A 27,736-nucleotide genomic window follows, 5' to 3' on the forward strand; every position below is an offset into this window, starting at 1 on the left:
TTTTCATTGCACAGGTACCACTGCAGTTGAGGAAGGTGGCCTGAAGCCAAAGTATTAAGTCAGAAGCATGGCCTTCTGAGCAGTACCCTCCTTTTCATGCGTGGCCTTGCTTCCTGAACCTGGTTAACAGTTTCTGTATCAAAAATGACTCTGGCCTCAGTATCCGCCATGCCATAGCTCCCGGACCCTGCTCAATTCCCTGCTATCTTGTCCTTTGAACAGGATTCATTACCACTCAATGGTATAGCGGGTCAGATCTGAGTAGGAAGCCCAGCTTTATGACCTTTGGCTAACTATTTTACCTTACTGAACCTTAGTGCCCCCTTCTAGAAAATAGAAACCTAATGCCTGTCTTACAAGGTTGCTGTGAGAATTAAATAAGAACATGCGTATAATGGGCTTGGTCATATACCAGATAAACTAATATTAACTCACTGTAACTCATGATTAAATATCAGGTTAACATCTACTGAGTTCATTTTGGTAGGTATCACCCCACTAACTCCAGAGGGTGAGAATTTATTCCCTGCTTAATGCAAAGTTTCCCCATGACCAGAGATTCTGGTTCTCTGAGGGTGATCGAGACTACTGAAAACCATGAGAGCAAGCTCGTGACTGGTGGTATTTCACCCTGCTATTCTCTTCTCTCAGCTAGAAGTGTCTTCAGAGCACAGGGAGGGGAGGTGGGAACCTGCAGCCGGGTTCTGACCTCACTCCTGCCAGCATCCATCAGGGAGCTCAGGCTGACCTTTGCAATGTCTTTAAGGCACAGGGATTAAGGCATAGGTGACCCATGAAGCTTAGATAACTAGTCGAGGAAAGGGAAGGGGATGAAAGAAGCATAGGGAGGAATATTTTGGGGTGGTGAGTTTGTAGTGTCCTTCGAGTTAAATTATGCATTCTACAGAAGCAGATACCTAGTCACTTAATGATCAAATGGTTCAGGATGCACCCTCCTGAGAAGACTAGAAATGTGAAAGGACTGTCATAGCTACTAGTTCTGGCATCTGAGTTGCTCTCTCTCCTTTCTTCTCAAATTTGGCTACACATTGGAATCACCTACAGAGCTTTACAAAGTGCTGATGTCTGGATCTTGGCCCCAGAAATTTTGACGTAATTGGTGTAGGGAAGTGTTTATTAAAGGAAAATCCCCAGATCAGCAGCCTCACCCAGGAACTTGTTAGCCTTGAAAATCCTCAGAGCTCACCACAGACCTACTGAACCAGATACTCTGCAGGTAGAGGCTATCAGCCAGTTCTAACAAGCTGTCTGAGGGCTTCAGATGAATGCTAAAGTGGGCGAACCACTGCTCTAGGTTGGGGCCTGGGCTATCTCCCAGCTCCCCAAATATTTCTAGTGTGCATCCAAGTTTGAGAACCACAGCTCTACATCCTTTTTTTTTTTTTTTTTTTTTTTTTTTTGAGGATTCTTAGGTCTTTCAAGTATTCACCTTCACTTTCATCATATGCTTCAATGGCCTTTCCTTATGTGCTTATGGGGTCTGTGGAAACAGTTTTCTATTATTTCCAGGTGAGGTGACAAAATTTGTCATTGCACTGAGGGATGTTAAATTCTCTGAACCACTGATAAATGGGCCATAGAAAACTGCCCTCCAGCTGCAACTGCTGTACACCAGCAAATCAAATGGCTCAGTCAGGGCCAAAAGAAGGATAAATAAGCAGAGTCAACAGAAGCACTGCCAGGACCTAAACAGGAGGATAGATCAAAAGGCAGTCAGCTTGGCAGATCAGCAGTGGTGATGAAATACAAGGGCTACAAATTTAAATCTAACCTCTTTGTTTTCATGCTAGAGAGCCCACAGTAGGTCCATGGCCTGTTTGGTTTAGATCTAACACAGCTTAGATTCTAGCACTTTGGAAACCTGAGGCAGGAGGATCACTTGAGTCCAGGAGTGCGAGGATAGCCTGGACAACGTAGTGGGACCTCATAGCTACAAAAAATTAAATTTTCTGGGCCTGGTGGTGCATGCCTGTGATTCTGGCAACTCGGGAGGCTAAGGCAAGAGGAGCTCTTGAGCCTGGGAAGTTGAGGCTATAGTGAGCCATGATCGTTAACAATACACTCCAGCCTGTGTGACAAAGCAAGATCCTGCCTTAAAATATAAAAAGAGTAGGGAAACAATCAATACTCTCATTTCCAGTAGGAGAAACTGCAAATTTGAAAAAAATCTAACCCAGGTATCTCAAATCTTGGCTGAATTATTGTGCTGGTTTTGCTGTTAAGTCTATAGATCTAATACACAGCATGAAGACTATAGTTAATAATAGTTAATCATATTGTGTTTACTGAAAATTTATTCAGAGGGTGGATTTTAGGTGTTCTTACTACACACAAAAATGTAACTATGGAAGGTGATGGATATGTTGATTTTCTTGGCTGTAGTAATCATTTTGCTTTGTATATGTTTATCAAAACATCATGTTGTTCAGCTAAAATACATATATATATTCCTTTAGAAAGAAAATAGAAAGAGAGAGCAAAGGAAGGAAGGAAAGAAGGAAGGAAGGAAGGCAGGGAGGGAGGGAGAAAGGAAGGAAGGAAGAGAGGGAGGCAGGGAGGGAGAAAAGGAAGGAAGGAAGGAGGAAGGAAGGAAGGAAGAGAGGGAGGCAGGGAGGGAGAAAAGGAAGGAAGGAAGGAGGAAGGAAGGAAGGAAAGAAGGAAGGAAGGAAGGAAGGGAGTCAGGGAGGGAGGGAGAAAGGAAGGAAAGAAGGAAGGAAGAAAGGGAGGAAGGAAGGAAGAAAGGAAAAGAAAAGAAGAGAAATGAGAAGAAAATAAAACAGAAGAAAAGAGTAAAGAAAAGAAGGAAACACCAGTGTGAATAATTCTTTTGCCCTTTCTGGGTCTCAATATCGTCATCTATAAAATGATCACTGCAGTCCGTTTTCCATTTGGCAGAGCTCAAACAGGCTGTAAGCTGACTATGAGGATGAAGACAGGGCCTAACCTCTCTAATACTCTTTATGGGGCCTATTTCCTAGACTTCATGCGACTCATCTTGAGTCACAATTTATATACGTTTAGGTGATCAAACTACCTTGTAGTTATATTTTCCATTTATGAAGCATGATTGATATGGTGTTTCACTAACCCTCATAAGAACCCTCATTATTACCTGAGGTAGGTAATAATGTCCCCATTTTACAATGAGGGCACTGAGGCAAGATATGGCCCACAAACCATCTGTAAACAAATAAATGCAAATGCAGGGTTAGTGCTGGAACTCACATCTTCTGATTCCTCCTGTGCAGCTGAACTGTGAACTCCAGCTTGTAAAATAAAATTCCTTGCTCTGTAGCCAAAACAAAACTGCATTTGGAAATCAGAATCAGAAGCTTGGTGATAGGCCGTCAAGTGTTTCACTTGTGATTAAAGGAGAATCTGGGTTTCCCATCTCCTGGGGCCTCCTACTCCTCTCTCAGATCCCTCAACACTTAGTATAAATTATCTGGCATTAGGATAGAGATCTTTTCATTAGTGTGTCTTTGAAAAACAATAACATACAGGAGAGAAAAATTCCTCTTCATAGGGACAAATGTAATCTTATCAGAAATGAGCAGGACAATAAGAGGAAGGAGAGGATTCTGGAATGTCAAAGAGAGGAGGGGCAACAGGGAAAGAAGGCAGGCTACAGGAAAGGCCCGGAGAGGCTTTTGTCAGGGGCCAGCAGCCAGGATATTATTGTGAGCTGGAAACATGGGCAGAGCCGGGCAAGGAGGAGGGCATATTCCAAAATGATTGCCTTGTTGCCCTTGTTGATGTGTGCCCAAAGACTGCACATGGACACACATAGATTTATGCAAAGTCCATTTTCCTTACCAATGACCTCCAGGGGAAGGTCACAGCCACTAAGGTGATGAAGCCTGAAACTAGAGAGAAAGGACCTTCAAAGACGTTGAGTCCCTCTCCATGGGATGGGAGTCCATCTCCCAGCCTGGGCTTGAGTTCCTGACGGCAGCATCAATTCCTTCTGTCACTAATCCTGAGACAGCGCATCCCACCACTGCCTAGACTGCCCGGAAGCTCTATCCCCTCCCTCTTCCAGCCTTCACCTACTCCCGGAAGAGTCCCAACCAGACTACACCTAAACCTTGCCAGACCAGCACCAGCTGTTAACAAAGTGAAACGTTGCTTTTCTTTGGCTGTTAGATTTCAAATGCTGCATGGTCCAAAACTGCTTTCTCATGTCTTACCTACGCTCGTCATACCGTTTCAACCTGTTTACTTTATTTTGTCCATAGGGTACATAGAAAGCAGCTGGCCATCTTCCTGGGCATAATAACATTTTAGACACTCGACAGAAACAATGGGGCCATAAAAAGGACCACCCAGACATAGATATCTGTCTCCGAGGAAAAGTTGGGGGCACGGCAAATATTCTCAGGACTTGGCAGCATCCGCTTCTCTCATTATGCCGTATACAAAATTACACAAACACTCAGTTCAGACATTTGATTTGGGTCTTGAATATTCTATTTAACATAGTGTACTTGTCTTTACATATAGACATGCACATCTGTTCCTAGAATTCTTGCAGAATAACTTGCTTTCCTTGTCACTTTACTTTGGCTTTAATTGTTGTCATGAATATAGCCTTCCGTACATCTTCCCATAATGTTCTTCTTCATTTTTTAAACTCTTTAATCATTTTCCCTCCTTAGAATTTCTGAAGTTGAATGATAAAATGGATTGGGATGTCAGTCCAAAATCTCCAATGCTCTGAAAATCTCAGACACACGTTGCCTCGGAGATGGGTCTTTGGGGGCAATTAAAAGATAATGTCAATAGGGCTAGACAATGACAAGCTAATGGTCTCCTGCTGCCAAAGAAGGGGGCTTGGAGAAACTGAGACATTATTTTCAAAGCCGGAGCCCATTATGCTGTCACAGCACCATCCTCCAGTGACTTGGCTGCTATTATGCCCAGTGATTAGAAAATAAATAAAAGAGAGGCAGTAAGGAGTAAGTGCAGACTTCTGCAGCTAACTAGCAAACCAATCGAGTTAAGAGTGAGGCTCCCCAGACACATTTAGCCATCAGCATGTATGTCTCAACTGCTGACTCCAGAAATGTTACCTTTTCATCTCCATGCATGGCATTTCTTGCAACTGAGATTTTAGTTTTTCCTATTAACTCCTACAACTGGATTTTATTCTTGCCAGCCAACTCCTACCTAACCTTCAATGCCCAACTCAGAATTCTCCTTTGAGGAGTCTTCTCAAGCCCTCTAGCCCACAGGTACCCTCCTCTAAACCCATGTATTTTCAACCTGTTGTGCTCTTTGTTGTCATCATTAATATCCTTTATAACCCCCTTTCAATAGTGGTGCCTTTCTTTACTACTGCTTAAGTTCTCAGGAACTGGTATTGACCCAAATAGAGTGTAAATTACCAGTCAACAGAGATTATATCGCACACATATTTGTATACACTTAAATCCCAATGTATGCCCTCAACAAACACCTCTTACATGGTTGGCCTTTTGTGAATGTTTCTCTTTAGATTAGTCATGGTTGAAAAGGTAGAGTGTGTGTCAGGCCATGATGTTTATCTCCTCCAGCAGGTGAGGAGGAAGAAATTGATGTTGCCCAGAATGTAATCATCAGAATATAAACTGAGATGGAGTGAAATCACCCTTTATGGTCAGCTGGCTCACCTCTCATTCTTATTTGTTGCTTGTCCTAGATCCTACCCCTTTCTGAAATGGCATGACCGTATAGGAGGTCCCAGCCCTGGCATCCTGGTTATTGGCTGACTGACCAATTGCTTTCTCACTTAGTTTTTCAATTTGTTTTTCTGTGAATTCAAGAAAAAGAGGTGGTTTTTGCTGGTAAGTTTGCTGTGTGAGTACTTTGCATTTTAACCTTCTGGGACCGTTTTCCTTTTATTTTTATACTGAGTTTGTTTAGTTGGTTAATTAATTTGTGACTTAATAACTTTGTCAGAGTACAGAAAGATAAACATATATGGAAAGCTGAGATGCAGTTTGTTAGTGCATGTTCATTTTAATCTGTAAACTTTAAACCAATTCTATTTTTCTTCTAACATTTCAAATTACTTTAAAAGTGTTAAGTAAGTTATTGTCAAGGAAGACTCTATCACAAGAACAGTGTTTTCTCCTAAGTCAGTGGACTAGGAATCAGAAGACCTGAGATGTAGTTCTCTTTTACCACTGATTTATTCTATTGTCTATTTTTGGAATGTATTTGCTCATGTTCTTACTTTAAAAATTCTAGAAGGAACACACAATCTATACCATGTGCTCTCTTTCGAGCACTAGATGAGGAAGGTTTTTTTTTTTTGTTTTTGTTTTTTGGCAAATGATTGATTAGTTCACAATTATCCTTCTTCAACAGTAGATATACCGTGGCAGGAAAGTGGAACCACTGTCCAAGGTTACCTAGAAGTCAGTGACCAAACTAGGCTTCAGGCTTTCATCTTGTGAGTGCCAGTGTTACAACCACTAATCCCCATTATCAGTGAGTCATGAAGCTGTGTAGGTAGAACACTGGAACAGTCATCAGAGCAGCAAATTCAGTTCAACATTACTTACCTTGGTTTCTATGCCATTGTCCTCAAGCATTTTAAGAAAATGGCTTAGAGCTTAAGTCATACAATGTAAAAAGCTAATAAAAGTTCGTCCCTGTGTCGGTTTCAACTTTGCCCTCAAATGCCAACAGCAAGGACACCTTCATGAGCAACTGGCCCCAGGACTTACAGAGGCTACTAAGTAGCCATAGGAACCATGATACTCTGACATTCCTCGCCCAAGCAGAAATACAAAAACCTAAGCATGGTGGGTTGAAACTTCATGGATGTGTCTCGACCCTGAAATGGGTTGCAGGTGTTTGTCTCAAAGATGAGAACAGATAATGAATAAAACATGCCTGGAGCTTTGTGTTCAGAAAATGTGACAAGCTTGAATCTGATGACTTCAGGAATGAGATGAAATATGAGTTTGAGCTCATCTGCAAAGCTCTTAACGAATCCAAGATGCTGTTGCTGGTATTGCTGCTCATGGACTACAGTTTGCCACAAGTTTATGGGAGGACAGGGGTGGAAATGATGGGGGTGAAAAGATCTAGAAAAGAAAAGAATGAAGAGGGAAGAAGAAGATGAAAGCAAGTTTTGGCTGCAGATCTTTAAGGGAGAGCTCTCCCTGGAAATCTCACTGAAGACTAAATTTGACCTTTATTTTGAGCCTGTAGAAGAGAGATGAAGATAAAAATACTCTTCAGATCAATGTATTGTGTAAATATACTCAGCTTTATGGACTCTGATGTTATTGCATTTCTATATCATCACTGATTCCACTTTTGCTTTTGGTAGTAAAATAGAGACTATTCTTATCATATTTTCATCTAAAATTGCACATTTAAGGTCAAGTTATCTCTTACCACATGAAAACCTATACTTACACATATGGAAAGTAAGATAACCTTTTGTGACTATTCTTTTTTCCACGGGACATTATCTTATTTCACACATGTGTTACTGCAAATCTTTTGAAGAGAGAGATGGATTGACACTAAGATTTTAAATTCTGTCTTGGATTGTCACACTGAGTAAATTTCTGTGGAAATTCCAATTGCTGGTTTAGGAAAAGTCCAGCAGGTGTAGCTGTAACACTACTCAATTTCAGCAGAGTTCTCTGGTATTGGCAAGATGGACTCCAAGCCTCTGTTCGTGAACTCTGTACTCTCAGTGAAGGGCTCTCTCTATCTGAACTCTTGCTATATTCAAGAAAAGCTGGTAATTTTGGACCCTAACTCAATTCTTGATATTTTGGGTTTTCTGGGGAATCATATAGTTGAGGTACTAGTTAGCACTCTCACTGGAAAAAGCAATTTGGTAACGGCCCCCTACTGGTCTAAACTGGTACATGTGGCTTTGTAAATGCCAATCCACCCATTCATTAGACCTCTAAGGACACAGAGATATTTTCAATCATTGGCTCTGTCGTTCAGAGCGACTTTTCTCGCCAAAAGCTTAAGGGAAGAAAAAGTGTGTGAAACATAAATACAAAACATGCAACAGTCAGTGGGACAATTCCAAGTGCCACTATTCATTAATTTTATAATATTAGGAAATTCACTTTTCTCAGAGTCTCAGGTTTTTAAAATTTCCCAAACCAAAATGAAAACAACATCTACTGCAAAGGATTATTGTAATGGGGAGCAAACAACATGATACACACGATAGAATGTGTGATACACTTGAGAATGTTTGATAGAACGTATTGTGCATACCAGATTGGTTTTTATTATTAATAGTAGTACTGTTTATTTTATCAGGATGAATAATGGTCTTGGGGCTTTTATGTAGAGCTCATCTCAATGGATCAAACTATAAAGTGACAGACCTCCCCTCTGTGCTCAAATTATAAAGTCCATTTCATTCTGTACATATGGGCCTATCAGCCTGCTAGTTTATTATAGATTTTTCTCGTCAGGCTTGCCAAACTCCTTAAGGTCAGGGGCCATAAGATTTTCATTTCTTTTATCAAAGCACTTGGCATGATGTTTGGTTCATTGTGGTTATTCCCAAATGTTTGTGAAATAAGTATCACTGAGTAAAGTACATTACATTTGTAAAGGGAACTCTCTCATTCCACTTACTTATTTCTTCCTAGGAGTAAACCAGAGAAGAGGGTACTATGCAAGCACTTTGGGGGAAATTGGCATCGCAGTAATTCTGGTATACTGTTCCAATTTAGTATAAACCAATTAAGACACTTAATGAGAACAAAATCTGCTCAAGGTAGTAGTATATTATATGCTATGGGAGATTAAAATTATTGCTTAACAGCTATCCCTCTCCATCAACAATTTTAAGGACTGAAATGAGAAATGTTGCAGAGAGAGAATTAAGAATATAAAATGTGTGACAAAGCTAACCATCAACCAAAATTCAAGCTTCCACCTGTGTAATTAAAGATTGCACTTGGAAGGAGCTCTTCAGCCAGGGACTCCATTTCCCATCACCCTTGCAAGTGAGGCCATGTGACTAGTTCTATTCCAATGCAAAATGAGAAAAATGTTTGTCATTTTGAGGCTAAGATAGGATGGCTTCTCTGGTCTTTCCAATGCATACAGAAGACTCCAAGGCCTTGGGAATATTTATAGAGAGCATGAAGGAAGAAGTCTGGGTTCCTGAACCATCACGTGGAGGTAAAACACCTACTGGCTGGAAACCTGCACTGGACTATGTCACAAGCAAGTCCTGTTGCGTTAAGTCACTCACATTTTGGAATTTGTCAGAGTAGCTAGCATCATTCTCATGTAAGATGGAAGAAGGCACCACATGATTTTCAAATGAAATGGGAAAACATAAAATACATTGCACTCAGAAGATGGAAAAATCACTGTGTGGCAAAGTGGGCTAAAAGCTTTCTTCAAGAAATGAAGCTGCAGCCGGGTGCGGTGGCTTACTCCTGTAATCCCAGCACTTTGGGAGGCTGAGGCAGGTGGATCACCTGAGGTCAAGAGTTCAAGACCAGCCTGGCCAACATGGTGAAACCCCGTCTCTACTAAAAATACACAAAAATTAGCCAGGCGTGGTGGTAGGCACCTGAAATCACAACTACTCAGGAGGCTGAGGCAGGAGAATCACTTGAACCTGGGAGGCAGAGATTGCAGCGAGCCGAGATCGCGCCACTGCACTCCAGCCTGGGTGACAAGAGCAAAACTCCGTAAAAAAAAGAGATGAAGGCCGGGCGCGGTGGCTCAAGCCTGTAATCCCAGCACTTTGGGAGGCCGAGGCGGGCGGATCACAAGGTCAGGAGATCGAGACCACAGTGAAACTCCGTCTCTACTAAAAATACAAAAAATTAGCCGGGCGCGGTGGTGGGCGCCTGTAGTCCTAGCTACTCAGGAGGCTGAGGCAGGAGAATGGCGTGAACCCAGGAGGCGGAGCTTGCAGTGAGCCGAGATCGCGCCACTGCACTCCAGCCTGGGCAACAGCGTGAGACTCCGTCTCAAAAAAAAAAAAAAAAAAAAGAGATGAAGCTGCAACTTATTCTTATGGATTTATGGATCAGGGGACATACCTCTTATGGAAGGAACTACATGAGCAATGATACCAGTGTAGGGAGATTGAAAACATATTGAGGAGACAGTGAGTAGAGAAGTTGTACTGAAAAACCAAGGCCATCTTAGCTCCAACAACTGTCACTAAGCACATTATTACCCATTTAAGTCTTTAGCTTGACTGTTGTCTTTAAGTTATTATGGACCATAAGATCCAATTCAGTCAGGTCTCTTATTATCGACAATCAGATATTTAATTATCCCTGCAAAGCCAGCTTTGGATCCAAGAGGGGCAGATTTTGCCAGCTGCATAGAAATACGAAGCACTTGTTTCAATTGTATTTTTCATTTGTAATTTCTGCTATTATTGATGCTACAATCAGACATAAGTATGAAGACTCAGAATTACTTAGTGATGCCAGAATGTAGCAGGCACATTCTGTTTTTAGCTTCTCTTACAGTTGGCATCAAGAGTTGGTAGATTTTTATAGCTATTTGTGTAGATGTCTTACCACTCATCTGTAAGAACAGAAGTGATTTATTACTTGACTTTGTATTCCCCTTTAACTAAAACCGAAATCTGCCTTCAATAGAGACATAGACTGATAGGTTAGAACAGCATAGGATGACAGAATTCATATAATTCAGCATCCTGATTTTGTACTAGGATCATTAATGTTCCTTGTTGAGAACCAAAGATTCTTAAGTGATACATCCAATTAAAGATAGCAAATCCATGAACAAAATCCTACAAAGTGTTAAATTAGTTAGCTTTTTTTACTGTAAAGGACAAAGTAGCTTAAGAAAAGAAAAAAAAAAAGCAATGAATAATGAGGATACTAAAATTTCTCCTGAAACCCAGGGAGATAATTAAGGCTAGGCTTCATGAACAATTGAATTTAAGTAAATTATCTAAGTTTTTCTCTTTATCCACTGTCTTTACTATCTGTTTATCTACTTTACTCTCTGTTTTACACAGAATAGTCTTCTCAAGTTCCTTGTACATGTGATGGGAAATGGCTCTTGCCAAGAGATCTCAAGTTTATATCTCAGTTAAAGAGAATAGATTATTCTGAGTTGGAATATCTTAGTCTCTATTCCAAACACAAGGGTAAGAATGTAATTGAGGCAATGAAATTTGACCAGACATGTGACTGATAGGCTCATTGTCTGGAGTGAACCCGGGAATGCATGGAAGGGAGGGATAGACAATTCCAAGAAATTGTGAAGCCTGTTAGCAAACATGTGCTAAGGGACTTATGCAAGGAAACACAGAACTAGTTAATGCAAAAAAGAGCAAAATACCAAGAGGTCAAGTAGCTACATAACAAGTAGTTAATAGAAGAGAAAGGACTAGAGCCAATTTCTTAATCCAGTACCGGTAGCTTTTTATTAAATGTTTCCTTCTCATCATTTCAATCCTCAAGGGAGAGTGTTAGCCTTGAAACCATTCTAGACAGGAATCTGCCTCAAATCTTCAACTCTTGCCATATATTTTCCCCTGAGATTCTAAATACCAAACTCCAGGGTCATTTTAGACAGTGATCTGCTCCTAGGCACTGTTCTTTTCCTTTCTGTTTCATGTAAACGCTGTGCATATTGCTTAACACAGATGGTCTTCTGTCAAAATGATTGCTTGCTAGAGTTGTCAAAGCAGATGCCAAATTGTAAAATTTGGTATGGATGATGCTTTGGAAGGAGAAAGACACATTCGTCACTGGGTTAAATTCACACCTTCTGAATTTGCTTTAAAAAAATGAATTCCCAGTGTTGGTCATAGTTTATCATCTTCTGAAGTTCAGATTTGCCAGGTCAGTTGAAAAGTAGATGAAACAGCAATGACTTAACTAGCAAAGCTGACATTTCTGGCTCAACCTCAGTCATGGTGAGTGATACCTTAAAGGTTCTGAACCAAAAGCTTAGATTGTTACTTTATACTTTATCTTCTCAAGATAATTGATTAATTGAATGCAGTCTATTGAATTTCATCTAACTGATGTATCTAAATGACAATGAACTCACCCCTGGAGAACTACAGGCTAGGATTTTTCATGGTGTTGCTGTTGTCATTTTTGTCCCAGAAGACAGCTGCTCCCTGAAGCTGCTCTTCTACAACCCCCAAAAGGGAGACTCACAGGAGCATAAAAACATGTCTACCTCTCCAAAATGCAATTGCTTCACATGGCTGGAATTTGATCTGTTGCCAGTAGGTTTACTTTGATCCCCAAAGTAACATCCCTGCTGACCAGATTTCTTGATTAAATATAGTCTGTTAATATTAAATGAAATGAATCAGAGACAATATCTTATGCCTATCTAATTTAGAGGCTATGGACACTCGATTAAGCAGCTTCTCCTTGGGATGGATATTTTGGTTCATGAGTTTTAAAAAAATATTAATTGCTAGTCACCAAGTCTTTTTGTATCTATAACTTGGCTAATGCAGTTACATATAAGAAGACAGATTGAGAATTAATGTTATCAATATTTTGCAGTTTGAAGATTGATATATTCTCTTTTAACTGGGCTCTTTTTAAAGAAAAATATCCTTTCATGTTTATAAAATATGTTCATTTTAGAAAAATACAGAAAACTATGAAAATTAAGTCACCTATAATCTTCAAGTCGAGGAATAATTACTAATATTTTGCGTATTATTATTTCAATCGTGTGTGTGTGTTTGCATGTGTAGACATTTTCTTTCTTCTCTCTCTTTTTCTTACATATACAAAAAAGGATTTTGAATAAGATAGCTAGAGGTAGTGAATATTGACAAAAAACAAATGCTTGTTTGTCTGGAGATAATTTATTCTTAAAAAAGGCTACACAACCTAAAACTATCACAAGCAATGCAATGCCACCCCTTCAAGATGAGCCAGGTATAATATCCAGAAATACATGAGCCAGATATTCCTCCAGGGTGAAGCAGGACCATCAGTGAGAGAGGAAAGAGATTTGAAGACCAAGGGATTCTCAAATGTGAAGGAAAATCTCATTGCCCTCTGCAGTGGACACAGTATAATTTGAAAGATGAACTTCATAGGAAAGAAACAAATGGTTTTCATCTTGTTCTGGGCCCTAGGAGCACACAGCTTGCCTAAAATTAAGTTAGTTAGTTTTTTCATTTTTTTCTGACAACCAGTATGGGCCCATAATTGGACTTTCAGCTGTTATTAACATAAAAAAGATACACGTCACAAACTTTCTAAAATTAGAATTATATTCCAAAAGCATTTCTACTTTTACAAAACTTAAAACTGTATAGTGAGTATTGTTACGTTATTACATATTTTTGAAATGTAATTTTTTTGAGGATTGCATAATATTCCAACAAGTGATGCACCATTGTTTATTTAACTGATTATTTTATGTTGGTTTCTATGTCAACATTTACTTTTAATTATAAATAAACTTGCAAAAGATGTCAGTCTTTGAGTATAGTCTTGATTGTCTTTTATACAACAACTTCCTACAAGAGGAATTTGGAGGTCAAAGGTTAAGGCCATATTTTTAAATTTTTAATAAATATTATTAAATTCCTTTCCAGAACAGTATAAACATTCCCATTTTCTTCACTCTTGTATATTTGTTAGTCTGAAAAGTGACTAAGTTAGATAACTGAAAAGGTATCTGCATGGCCACTGGGTTAGATTTTTTAAATTAGAAACATATCAAAATTAACAATGTACCTTAGCTCTGATAATTTTTTTTTTTTTTCTGAGATGGAGTCTCACTCTGCCACCCAGGTTGGAGTACAGTGGCACAATCTCAGCTCACTGCAACCTCCACCTCCTGGGTTCAAGTGATTTTCCTGCCTCAGCCTCCTAAGTAGCTGGGATTACATGCGTGCGCCATCACGCCTGGCAAATTTTTGTATTTTTAGTAGAGATGAGGTTTCACCATGTTGGGCAGGCTGGTCTCAAACTCCTGACCTCAGGGGATCTGCCCACCTTGGCCCCCCAAAGTGCTGGGATTACAGGCATGAGCCACCGTGCCCAGCCTGCTCTAACAATTTTAAAAGTACAACAGCCTGTTGAAAGTTCATATGATTATCTGAAGGAGAAGGAAGCAGAAGCAGAGATAATGATACACATTACCCCAGCAATTGTGATTTCTACTTACAGTCAGAAATTCCCTATCTATGAATATATTTACTCAAACACGGGGTCATGTGGTGTCATCGGAGCTCTCACTTCTGGGGCCCACACAGCGTCCTCCAGTGGATTCCGTCAGCGTTTGTATGTGGCCTTTATGCACGATGACCTCAGAGTCCACGTGCTTTGTATTTGTGCTGCATCTCTACCCAGTCAAGCTCATTACCATTCAAAATCCCTTTTTATAACTTCAGGAAAACAGATTAGAATTCAAAAGTCTCTAGTTGTTCATTGACTGTTAACATACATAACCATATAGATATAATAATACTTCAGAGAGTGCTGAAAGTATAATTTGGAATAAGTAAATAAAACAAACAAACAAAAAGACTTTAGACTTGAGCGTCGGAAAATGCTTGCTTGCACATAGAAAGGGTTATTTATTAAATTGGCTCCCCAAACAGAGCAAAGGAAATCCTACTGCTTGGGACAATTGAAACTAGATTGAAAGAACAATTCCCTATTGTCAGAGGCTGAGACTTCGGTGACAAACAGTGTATTTCTTTCTCCCTCTTTACATAAGGAAGTTCTCAAAAGAAACTAAGAAGTCTGCTTCTCATTTTGAACCCTAAAGTTCCTTTAAAGTATACACAGCTGTTGTAAGATTACACACACACACACACACACACACACACAGAGACACGTCAGTGACACAGTCAGGAAAAAGTGACAAACAGCTTCACACGCTAACAGATCCAGTACTTACACTAGCTCCTTAAAAGATCCTCTCTTGTAGGCCAGGCGCGGTGGCTCATGCCTGTAATCCCAGCACGTTGGGAGGCTGAGACAGGCGGATTGCCTGAGTTTGGGAGTTCGAAACCAGCCTGGCCAACATGGCAAAACCTCATCTCTACTAAAATTACAAAAAATTAGCCAGGTATGGTGGCGGGCACCTGTAATCCCAGCTACTTGGGAGGCTAAGGCAGGAGAATCACTTGAACCCGGGAGGCGGAGGTTGCAGTAGAATCACTACAGCCTTTCTGTCTTCTGAGCAGGCTTCTTTCCCATGAGGTTTCAGCTTTCTTCACTTCCAGTTGCCTCTGGTCTCTTCTCTACCTCTCTTTCTCTTTCTCCTCTCCTCTCTTACTCTAGGCTTTCCCCCTTCTTTCTTTTCTTTGTAGCTTCTTTAGCTTTCTCCTTTCTTTTCTTCTTTTTCTTCATAACTCTCTTTTTTGTGTGTTCTATAGACAGCTCCACGGTCGAGAATTCCTAGTTCAAGTTCCAAGTCTGAGACGGATCTTAGAGAGCATTGTTCCATCACCCACTTCCTAGTTCTTCAGGCTCATTTGATTTCCCTCTACACATTTTTGTCTATGCCTGTTCTTCTTCCCAACTCTTTCTCTCCCATGCCCAGATTCATAAAAGTTATGTAAAATATTCTAGATCTTCTTTCCTAAATGTCATTAGGTCAAATAAAAGGAACAAAGAAAAAAAGGCTCAGGGAAATAAAACAGAAATGTTAAGTACTTTTGATTGTTTTTCTCTTGCAGAAAGTCAACTGTTTTTTGAGGGAACAAAATAAAAAAAAAAAAAAGGAAATAAAAGGACCAACATATGACATTTCTGGTGCTTTCCTTTATCATGTTGAAGAGAAATTATCAGTAATTCCTTCTCAGTGGTTGTGATATCTCTTAAAAAAATTACTAAGGAAAGGTGTTGAAAATCCTGTCAAGGATAAAGGCAGGAGTAGTACTAAATTATGGGCAATTGGATATGGATTCCTAGTTATGTAAAGTTTTGTTAAAAACAGAGACTTCTGAGCACCACCAAACCTGGCGTGTGTGCACCACAATGCACGCACACAGATGTGGCACTGCACCAGCCCCCATGTCTCCTCTTGCTCTTCTTACAAACTGAATTTGTGCCATCAATTTAGGCTTAAAAAAGATAAATGCAAAACAGAAAAGAAAAAGAAAACCCTGTATTCAGGCACTCTTCCTCCCTAACTGTTTTATGAGTCAGTGTCAAGCATCTTCTTTCTTACCCTTGCTGAACAAAAGAAAATGGATCTGTGCTTTGGTAGAAAACTTTTAGAGGGCAAGCAGCCTCTGCTTTGGTACCAGCTTGCAGCTCTGCTGGCACCTAGCCTGTTGACTTTGAATACGACCATAGTTTATGTTTTTATTTGCATTTCCCCAATGTGATGGAGGTCTCCCATGTTCTCCAGTAGGGTCCCTCTTCACCCGCTCCACCCTCTGTGTGCTCTGGGAGGCTAATCCAGATGTGCAGCATCAGGGGCCTCAAGCTTCTGGTGGAGCTCGGCTGGTGGGACAGTCAGCCTCTGGGAGACGAAGCAAGTGAAGGAAGAGTGACGTTGAGATAATTATTTCCCTAATTCCGTTTCTGGCAGGTCCTACTGAGTTAGTGTGATCTTCTGTGGAAGGCTGCAGCTGCTGTCAGGAGTCCCTCTGTCTACACTTCTCTCTGGAGAAGTATAAGTGTTTTGTCAGGTAAATACTTTGTCACTCACCTCAGCGTAGTGGTGAGAATCATCCCGCCTGTCTCTAGCACCAGAATCCCTCCTATTGTTTCTAAACCTCTCCCATGTCCTTGTAAATAATCTCTTTATTAAATTGTCTTCAAATTACTCCATTTTAATATGCTGTTCATTTCCTTTTGGGACCCTGGCTGATATTGATACTGATATTGGGTAACTGTTGCAGGAAATCAGGGACCCCAAATGGGGGGACTTGCTGGAGCCGAAGCAGAAGAACATAAATTGTGAAGATTTCATGGACATTTATCAGCTCCCAAAATTAATACTTTTATAATTTCTTACGCCTGCCTTTACTACAGTCTCTGAACATAAATTGTGAAGATTTCATGGACATTTATCGCTTCCCCAATCAATACTCTTATAATTTCTTATGCCTGTCTTTACTTTAATCTCTTAATCACGTTATCTTCGTAAGCTGAAAATGTACATCACCTCAGGACCACTATTGTACAAATTGATTGTAAAATACATGTGTTTGAACAATATGAAATCAGTGCACCCTGAAAAAGAACAGAATAACAGCGATTTTCAGGGAATGAGGGATGATAACCATAAGGTCTGAATGCCTGTGGGGTTGGGCAGAATACAGCCATATTTTTCTTCTTGCAGGGAGCCTATAAGCAGACGTGTGAGTAGGAGAAATATCACTGAATTCTTTTCCCAGCAAGAAATATTAATAATTGAGGCCCTGGGGAAGGAATGCATTCCTGGGAGTAGGTCTATAGATGGCCACTCTGGAAGTGTCTGTCTTATGCGGTAGAGATAAGGACTGAAATACACCCTGGTCTCCTGCAATACAGTCAGGCTTACAAGAATTGGGAAATTCCAGCCTGGTAAATTCTAGTCAGACCAGATGTCTGCTCTCGAACCCTGTTTCCTGCTAAGACGTTTATCAACACAATGCATGCACAGCAGGACATAGACCCTCATCAGTAATTCTAATTTTGCCTTGCCTTGTAATCTTATTGCCCTTTGAAGCATGTGATCCTTGTGACCTACTCCCTGTTTGTACACCCCCTCCCCTTTTAAAATCGCTAGTAAAAACTTGCTGGCTTTGTGGCTCGAGGTTGCCATGATGGTCCTACCAATATGTGATGACACCCCCAGAGGCCCAGCTGTAAACTTTCTCTCTTTGTACTCTTTCTCTTTATTTCTCAGACCAGCTGACACTTAGGGAAAATAGAAAAGAACCTATGTTGAAATATTGGGGGCTGGTTCCCCTGATAGTTAATTACTGATTATTGATACTAATAGTTGACACTGATACTGATAATAATTATTATTAATAGCTAATATCATAATTTGATACTGATTATCAGATAAGGATACTGACACTGTAGGATATTAACAGTATCAGTAAACACTGACACTGGTACTGATATTAACACCGGCTGCTACTGCTGGGTAATTACTGGGTCTGTCTATCAGTCTATCCATCTATCTAGGATGTTCTCACTCTTGTAAATATGTCTATAAAGGCTTGTCAAAGAGAAAAATGAGACAATGTGAAAGGGTCTTATGTACATTTAGTCTCTATTCATCTATTACAAGTTTCCTTTCTAAACCAAATAGTTTTACATTGTTTTAGAGACTATCTAACACTCATTAATTAGTTGTTTTATTTCTATTTTTTATTGCTCATATACAACAATAGGAAAACTTGGTTAGTCAGTTAATTAACAAATATTTATTAATGTATATTATTATATGACATAAGACATGATAAACATGTTCTAAAAGTGTGGAACACAACACTTAATAAGACAGGCAGAATATCCATCTGCAAAGAGATTGAATTATAGTGGGAAGGGCCAGACAATATATAAATATATAAACCAAGAAATAAGATCATTGAAGTGCTGATAAGTTTATGAAGAAGATGAAACAGGGTGATTTTGACAGACATTGACTATAACAGGACCCCTTGTTTTAGAGAGCATCAGATAAGCTCTCCATAAGGAGGAGCCTCATGAGGGTAAGACCTAAATGATGAGAAGCCAGCCGTGTAAGAGGAGCATTCAATACAGAAGGGACCATAAGCACAAATGTTATGAGATGAGAATTTCACAGGTGAGTAGCATGCACCTGTGTCCCAGCTACACCAGAGGCTGAGGCAGGAGGATTGTGTGAGCCCAGGAGCTTGGGGATACAAGTGAATTATGATCATAGCACTGCACTCCATCCTTTTGTGTGTGTGTGTGTGGTTTTTTTTTTTTTTTTTTTTTTTTTTAGAAATCTCACTGTGTTCTGGGTGACAGAGCAAGATGACATTTCTGAAAAAAAAAAGGGCGGGGGGACATCACAAAAGACCATGGATAAAACTAAGTAAACCAGAGAAGGAAGAAGGAAGAGAGAGAGATTAGTTGGGTGCATTGGCAAAGCCAGATAATGTTAGAATGACCAGGCCATGGGAAGAGTCAGGTTCAAAATATACTTAGAAGCCACTGGAGGCTTTTAAATGAGTATAGGAGGATGTGATTTGTAGTTTAGAATGATTTCTCTGGCTGCTGCCTGCGTGTAGAACAGATCCTATGTGAGGGAGCAAATGTGGAGGCAGAAAAGCTACTGCAGAGGTGATAACATTAGGTAAAAGATCACAGCATCTGGGGAAAGGGTGGTTGCAGTAGAGGGAGTAAAAAGTAATTGGTTTCAGAATACATTTTGACGGAAATGGGATAGCAGACTGATGATTGGATAATGGGAATTGAGGGAAATCGAGGAATCCAGAATGACTTGTAAATTTTTGTCCTAAGAAATTGAGTTGATAATGATGGCATTTACTTAAATAGCAAATACCTGTGGAGGTAAATTCTGGATATGTGGGGCAAACAAGGGTTTCGTTTATGCCATGTAAAGTTTGGCATGCCAATTAGACATGAAGAGATACTGAGTGGAAAGCTGGATACTCAGGGGACCACAGTCTTCTGTTTTCTGGATCTCGGGTCCCTTTTAAACTGAAGCACAGTGAGAACAAGCGTAAAGCACTACACAGATGGAAGATTACACCTTAGCTCACTGCCCTGTGCACCCTGGTTACAACGTCTAAGAAAACGCTCTGGATTCAATCCTTGGAAAAGTAGGTAGGAATTTACTTTTCATGGAATTCAGTCTGTGAATGGTTTATAAAAGAATCAAGTCAGTTATTCATGTGGCAGCACTATGTGCCCCTAAATTCTCCGATTTCCATTAACTAATCTCGAGTAAATAACAATAGGCAGTGTGTCCAATATTTTTGTCTCTTCAAACTAGTAAGAGGCTCAAGATCAGAATCAATTTCTTTGCAGAAATTCCAATCTCTTCATCACTAACATGGTATTTACTCTCGGTACGTGCTGAGCTATCACATGTGGAAGAGTCTTGCCTGGTTAATTAATTGAAACCTGTTGAATTGGGAAGTTCTCAGACAGGCTGCGTTGATGAACTTTACTCAAGAATCACAACTTCACAGGTCAGACCACAGAAAAGACTTTGGCAGTTACCAAATCTGAAGCACTCATGTGCATGCTAGAAATCTGGGACTAATAAGGTTAAATTGTCTGAGACCTCAAGGTGGAAACAATAGGTGGGTCTAGAACTCAAGTCTCCCAATGACAGTCCAGTGTTATTGTCATTATCCTTTAGAATTGCTCATTTATTCATTCATCACACATGTGTGAAGGCCCCATTATGTATTATATACTAAGCTTGAAGACCAAAACAAATCAGTAAGATCCCTATCTTAAAGACTCTTAGGTCTAGTACATGACTTAGTATAAGTGGAAGCATTTTCATATAAGATTCAGTAGATGCTATAGTAAAATAGTGAGCAAAACTATATAAAATCCCAGAGAAAGTTGAAACTTATTCTGTCTTGGATCTGTGGAAAATCCTAAAGAAATTTGCGAACTTTTATAGGGAATCTTAAATAATGAAGAAACATCTTCTAGGCATAAAATGGAGGGAGAGAGAATTCAGAAAGGGGTAACAACAGAGAAATTCAAAGTAGACTGAAGTGTGAATCATGGGGGAATGCAGAAAAGTGAGATTACAGAGGGGGGTTGGGGATAGACAGTACAAACATGGTAGACCCATCTAAGGAATTTGGAGTCTATCCAAGAGGCCAGAAAGAGTCATGAAGCTTTGAAAGCAGGAAAGTGATATGTTCAAATTTGTTTTAAAGCTGCTTTGGCTACAGCATAGAAACTGAGCAAAAGAAAGAGAAGCTGCCGATGGGGTGGTAGCTGTATGTTCACAGACACGTGCATCATATTGCTATGCTGTTGCAGTTTTGGAAGAGTGCTTATGCTTCTGTCATGTGTACTCACACAGTTTTATTAAAAATCTCTTATTGAGAGATTACTAGGAGCAAAACACCAAGAGAGTCAGGCATGGTGTGGAGATTTCCATCTTCTTGCCCAGGAAAATGTTTATAAGAAAAAGAACTAAAGAGATTCAAAGTGAGGAGAAGCCACTGTTAAAGAAATCAGAATGGCTTTTTGCAGTAAATAAAATTTGGCTTGCAAGGGTAATGGATATATAGGACTTTTGTAAGTAGAGGAGATTGAATGCTCTGACCAAAATGTCCCCCCTAACGTGTCCACTAAAACGCAAACTAAAAATTGAGATTAGGGTCGGGTGCAGTGGCTCGTGCCTGTAATCCCAGCACTTTGGGAGGCTGAGGCTGGTGGATCACAAAGTCAGGAGATCAAGATGATCCTTGCTAACACAGTGAAACCCCATCTCTACTAAAAATAGAAAAAATTAGCCGGGCATGGTGGCAGGCGCCTGTAATCCCAGCTACTCAGGAGTCTGAGGCAGGAGAATCACTTGAATCCGGGAGGCGGAGGTTGCAGTGAGCCGAGATCGCGCCACTGCACTCCAGCCTGGCACCCAAGGGAGACTCCATCGCAAAAAAAAAAAATTTTTTTTTTTTAAATTGAGATTAGCATGTCTATTTCTAACTTCTCTTCACTATTTCCTTCTTAGAAGTCAGAATGAAAGAAGTGCTCTAACAATGTTGTCAACCTCGATTAAGCCTCAATCAAGGCAAAATTTGTGCTTGGAAACCTAAAGAGGAGAACTACCACCGTTTCTTTTTATTACATGACAGCAAACAATATGAGTCATGTTTCCATGGAATTGACTAGCTGCAGGGGCAGGTAGAAACTCAGCCAAAAGAATTGAGTTAGAATTCTAAGGCTTTGGCATGCACTGAACCTGACTGTAGATAATTCAGTTAATTTTTCCTTCAAGGTTTCCAACCATAAACCCCTAGGCATAAAGCACTATCTGATTGTCTCTAACCATTTTAAAGGTTGGTCTAGATGGGTTTATTTTATTTTGAAACTAAGCCCAAGTCCAGTTTGAGTTAATGCCAAAAATACAGCCCAAATCGTTAATCAATCTATTATCAGAGCTTGTCCCATCTCTAATAATTAATTGCAACCCATTTTACACTGTGGGTAAATAAAGTGTTTCTATTGCTCTCTTGGTATTGTTTCTGAAAAGCCATTGTTGTCACCTGTTATATATGGCTATAAGCAAGCTCTCAACAGCATAACTGAAAGGCCAAAGAAAGAAATTAACTGAGCCATCCTGCATTAGTAAGGAAGGTGCTGATGGATAACAGCAAAATCAAACCAGTTAGGAGTGGACCAGACAAGAGGGCCTTCTCTTTCAGTTACGAATGCATCTGGCCTGTGTCCATGGCTAGATCATATATCTGACAATATCCTCCCTTTTAATGCTTTGCAGATCCAAGGTATATTATCATACCCTAAGACTGAACTCTCCGGGGAAATTATGTCAAGCCATAGCCAAGAAAGTAGGATTGTAAAAATCACCCTAGGAAACAGCTGCCTGGATTTCACCTTCAGAAAACAAGGGAGAACATGGGCCAAACGGTGGCGCTGTGAGACTGAGAATAATGCCCGATGCTGCACTTCAGTCTCAAGTCTGAAAATATTATGCTCAGCACTTACCCCAGGGGGAAAAAAAATAGACGTTAGCTTTATTTTTATAATTTATCTCTGTGCACTCAGGATGGACTTAAGATTCCCATAAACTAATTTTCCTGGTTGATTATGCATAGACAACAGATTCCCAGTGTGGGCAGGAAACAAAATAATTGTTATAAAGTCCCTGCGTCAAATGTGTTCATTATTTGGATCTTTTGACCTGAATGGCAGTATTATTTTATAAAAATGGAGAAAATCAACATGGGCTTCTAAAAAAGATAAGGTTTCTGCAAACTATTGGGAAAATGACTTGGCAGGCAGTTAGGAATATTGATCTGTGCTGATAAGAACATAAAACAAATAGTCCTGCAGCTTTCGCATAGGGTGTTGGAGACTGCACCTTTTACAAAGAGAGATCTCATTGCTCAGCACTGTTTGAAATGTAAGTGGGCATTCTTTGACCACAGCTAAGCTCCCAACATTTTAAAAGGTCTGCAGAGAAACTGAAAAGCAGAAAAGCCCCATTGTGTCTATGGGACTGAGTTTCTTTCTCTGTTTATTTCTACCCAGGAGTTTCATGGAATAAACATCAAAGCTCCTGCTTGTATTTATGGCAAAGGAGATCACATTCTCCAGCAAACATTATTTCCTGAGCACCGAATGTGTACATCATAGTGCGTCAGGGACCGAAGTGAGACAAGTACATCCCAAGTTCCTTCTCCTTGAGCCACCCCTCAAGAAATACACCGAATAAGAGACCTGTGATACCTTCCTGATCATCGACATGGTGGAATCTCATGCTATTATGCTAAGACAAGTTCTATAAGCCCAAATTTCTGGTCTCTTCAAATCACCATTTTAGGGTTTTTCTGGTCAAAGTTCATTAAAATATATAACCTCAAATGATTGCTTACATTTAGTTCACTCTGGGTTTTGTGTCTGTAATGATGCCATGTACTTTACAAATCTTTTCAAATCTTTAAAACATGTATTATCTTTGCACATCTTTATAACAATCCATTGGGGTGTCCCTAATTTACAAATAAAGAAATAGGCTGGGTACGGTGGCTCACACCTCTAATCCCAGCACTTTGGGAGGCTGAGGTGGGTGGATCATGAGGTCAGGAGATGGAGACCATCTTGGATAACATGGTGAAACCCTGTCTCTACTAAAAATACAAAAAATTAGCCAGGTGTTGTGGCAGTCACCTGTAGTCCCAGCTACTTAGGAGGCTGAGGCAGGAGAATCGTTTGAACCCGGGAGGCAGAGGTAGCAGTGAGCTGAGATCGCACCACTGCCACTGCACTTTAGCCTAGGTGACAGAGCAAGACTCTGTTTAAAAAAAAAAAAAAAAAAAGCAGGTTAGAAAAATTTAGTGATTTGTTCAAAATTAATAAAAGGCAAAGCCATGGATTTTAATTCAGTTATATATGATCCTAGAGTCTGTGTTGTGCTAAACAGTTTTCAAGACCTGAAAAATCATGTCGTCGAGTCTAAACACCAAAAGAGATTGCATCAACTCCCTAACGTGCCCACTAAATATTCACTCAGTCTCCCAAACACAAGAAACAAACTCCTTTCTGAGGCAGGTCGTTGCATTTTTGAGCAATTTTAGTTATTTTAAAACTCAGATGATCACAGTTTCAAAGAATGGCAAAACCTGGGTGTAGAAATGAAAGAGATCATTGAAAAAATTCGGGAAATTCAGAAGCCGCAGCTCACAAATTCTTTTGCCCACTTTAATTTGAATGTGTTAGCTCCTGTGAACGATCCGTGAAGCTGCTGACATTGCAACAGATGGCGCTTTGGAAGAGATTCCTTTCTGAACTGCCTGACCCTCTTATGGAAATCCTGTGAGGGCGATCTCTGGTGACCAGGCTCAGCAGGCAGAGGAGTGTGCGTCCTACCTTGTGCAGAAGGTGTCCCCCGGCCGTTTTTGCAAATACCTGATTTGTCACAGTGGTGGCTCGGTCACAAAACCTAGAGTGGCTCATGGCTTCATAATATAAGTCTACCAACCTCCAAGAGAGACTTCAAGTCTCATTGCCAAAAGTACCTAATTGGTACATCTACTGAGCCCAGCAGGTCCTATGATAAAATTCAGTGCATTACATACTGACCTAATTCTTATATCTTCCTTTCCCCGCCCCTTTTTCCATCTTCCTGTGCCTTCAAAATCAGGAATATGAGACTGTATCCCATACAGCATTGCCATGTAAACTACTGGATGCACAGACACATTTGAACTGCAGATCAACAACTCATTTTTTAGTACAAGCACCGGACATGCTCATACTGAAAAATACTTGTTGTTTACATGCAATTCAAATGTAACTGGGCATTCTATGTTTTTATTTGCTAAATCTGGTGGCCCTAACCCATACAACAGCAAATCTGTATTTTATTAAAGTATAAATGAGTACATTATTGTATATCACAGCGGTATTCAGCTATTTTTGAATAGAAAAAGTCAAACTATGTTCCAAGCATCTTTTGAAAGCTTTGTATAAGGCAAGGAATCCCTTTGTAATTAGTAAAAACGAAAGCACCCCTGGATGTGTATGAACTCAAGTTTCCATACCTCAGATCTGTTCGAAGTGAAGCACTCTCAGATTCCCTCAGTTAGTGATAATGGTGGTCCTTACAGGAAGCACCTTTGTTTCATTCCCTAATATTTGTTTCCCTCACCAAGGCATTACCATTAACTGTGAATGGCTCAAGTTCATGCTGCCCCAATGCTGCCTGTTTATTGACTTGTCCTGCTCTATGTGGACAAAGAGGCTCCAGAGATCCTAAAGCTGTACTTTGGACATAGCTTAGTGGCAAGCACAGGGAAAAGTGTACAGAGGAAGACAATAGGCTGGAATCAGAGGCTTCCAAACATAAAATGTTATTTCTTTAAGAATTCCTAACTTTGTCCTAGGGACAAAGTTGCTGGATTTAGCAAATAAAAATACAAAGCACCCAGTGAAATTTGAATTTCAGATAAACAAGAAGTAATGTTTTTAATATAAATATCCCATGTATTGCATGAGATACCCTTATATTGAAACATTACTCACGGTTTATCTGAAGTTCAAATTTAACTGGCACCTTGTGTTTTATCTGGAAAGCCTACCTGGTAACATGGGGAGATGCTTGCTGTCCTCAGCACTGAGATGTAAAATATGTAGGATGCCTGGCACAAAACAGGAAAAAATAATAGCGACAAATAAACAGTGACAACAGCAGCAGCAGCACTCAACAAACACCAGCCTGGATGGATTTCCTTTAAGGCCCAAGAAACGGTTTCCAAGTGCTCCTCTCAAGCTGAGCTCTTCCTTTGTATTGCCCCCTGCTATGGCTTCAGTGTGTCCCCTCCAAAACTCAGGTGTTGCCTATGTGATGGTTTCAAGAGGTGGGGCCTTTAAGAGGTAATTAGGTCAATGTCTCCTACTCAGCTTCTTCATCTGAAAAATGGAATTGATGAAGTCGGTAAAGCCTCCCAGCATTCATCCCAGGATGTTCATGAGGAGCTGTACAAGGATCTTGCGTATGTAAATGACTATGCTACACTTATGTTTCAGGTCTGGTTTCCTCTAACCTCTAATAATAGAAACAATAAACTGATACTTCTTGGCATCATTAATAAATCAAAAGTAAGTTCTCCTTGTGTTCTATATTTTACAAAATAATGAGGGAAAGGAAGAACAGGGTTACTGAGCTCTTTGTTGGAATTCTCAGGGAGTTTTAGGGTAGAAATTAAAACCAAGAGTAATTAAAGCAGCAGTTCACTGACTGAATGATCGTCAGACTCAACTGCGGACCAGGTAGAACTCGAACACCCAGATCCAGCACACACTTGCTGAATTAGGATGTTTTAGGGTATAACTTGGAAGTGGGTCCTTTGTAAAAGTTCCATAGGTCTTTCTGATGATCAGCCAGGCTTGGGAATGACTGATCTAGATGGAGGATAAATATGGGTTCCCTAGTTGATGTTGTCGTCTTAATTAGTATATATGTGTAAAAATTGCTCCCTTTTCACCATTTCTGTATGCCTTCCTCTCCCATAAAGAAATGGCCACGACTCACCAGCCACAACTCCAGATCTGTTTAGTTCCTTCATTCTTACCATGTTATAATCTGGCCAGCCAGAGGATTTAGGAATTGATTAATTTAGGAATCTAAATTGATGATTTACAAAGATATCTAGGAGGTAAAAGTCAGTAGGATTTGATAGTAGATTGAAAGTGAAGAGGGAGAGGAAAATGGTAAAAAGAATGACCTGTTTTCTTTCTTGAGCAACAGAGTATGTGAACACATGAATCCTTCACAGAGAGATGGAATTTAAAACAAGAGGGTGGAGTCAATTGTTTTAGTGGGTACGTGTGACAGTTGCTCCCTTTTCACCATTTCCCCATGCCTTCCTCTCCCAGAAAGAAATGGCCACAATTAAGAAATAAGAAACACGTTTGCAGATGCAGGCATCGTCTCCATTCATCCACTTATTCAACCATCCAATTATATCCTTCAGCACTAACAGAGAAAAACCTCTTCAGCACACTGGTGCTTTGCACATCTCTTCTCAGGGGTCAGTCTGATAATGAGTTTGGAACTTCAAAACATGCCATGCAGCCAGCCAAACTGCTCCTCTCTAGTAGTCATGAGGACCTCCACGCTCCTGAACCCAACAGACATCTTTCAATTCTCATGGTACCTGACAACTGCATTGCATTTGATAGGGCTCTTTCCATTCTGCTGGTTTATTTTCTTTTCCCCAGATATAGTTCTTTTTCCTACCAGGTCCTCCACCAATTTGACCTCTTCAGTTGGAATTCCTCAAGCCTCAGTTTTGAGTCCCCTTTTACTCTGTGCTTTCTCTCAAAACAATTGACTCCACCCTCTTGTTTTAAATTCCATCTCTCTGAGAAGGATCCATGTGTTCACAGACTCTGTTGCTCAAGAAAGAAAACAGGTTATTCTTCTTACCATTTTCGCCTCCCTCTTCACTTTCAATCTACTACCACATCCTACTGATTTTGCTTCCTAGATAGCTCTCGAAACCATCAATTTCATTTTGCTTCTACCAGCATCATCCAAACCCAAGCCACAGCCAGTACTCACC

The 27,736-nt window shown here is 40.1% G+C and overlaps 1 long non-coding RNA gene across 1 annotated transcript; it reads left to right on the forward strand.

Moving 5' to 3' along the window:
• The first annotated feature begins 5,705 nt into the window (after positions 1-5,705).
• Positions 5,706-26,216, forward strand: LOC144334549 (uncharacterized). The gene is made up of 3 exons (XR_013404507.1): positions 5,706-5,846; positions 16,549-16,648; positions 23,202-26,216. It is a non-coding gene; the product is annotated as an uncharacterized LOC144334549 (long non-coding RNA).
• The last annotated feature ends 1,520 nt before the right edge of the window (positions 26,217-27,736 follow it).

The sequence above is a fragment of the Macaca mulatta genome, chromosome 14, assembly GCF_049350105.2.
Source record: "Macaca mulatta isolate MMU2019108-1 chromosome 14, T2T-MMU8v2.0, whole genome shotgun sequence".
In the NCBI taxonomy this organism is placed as follows: domain Eukaryota; kingdom Metazoa; phylum Chordata; class Mammalia; order Primates; family Cercopithecidae; genus Macaca; species Macaca mulatta.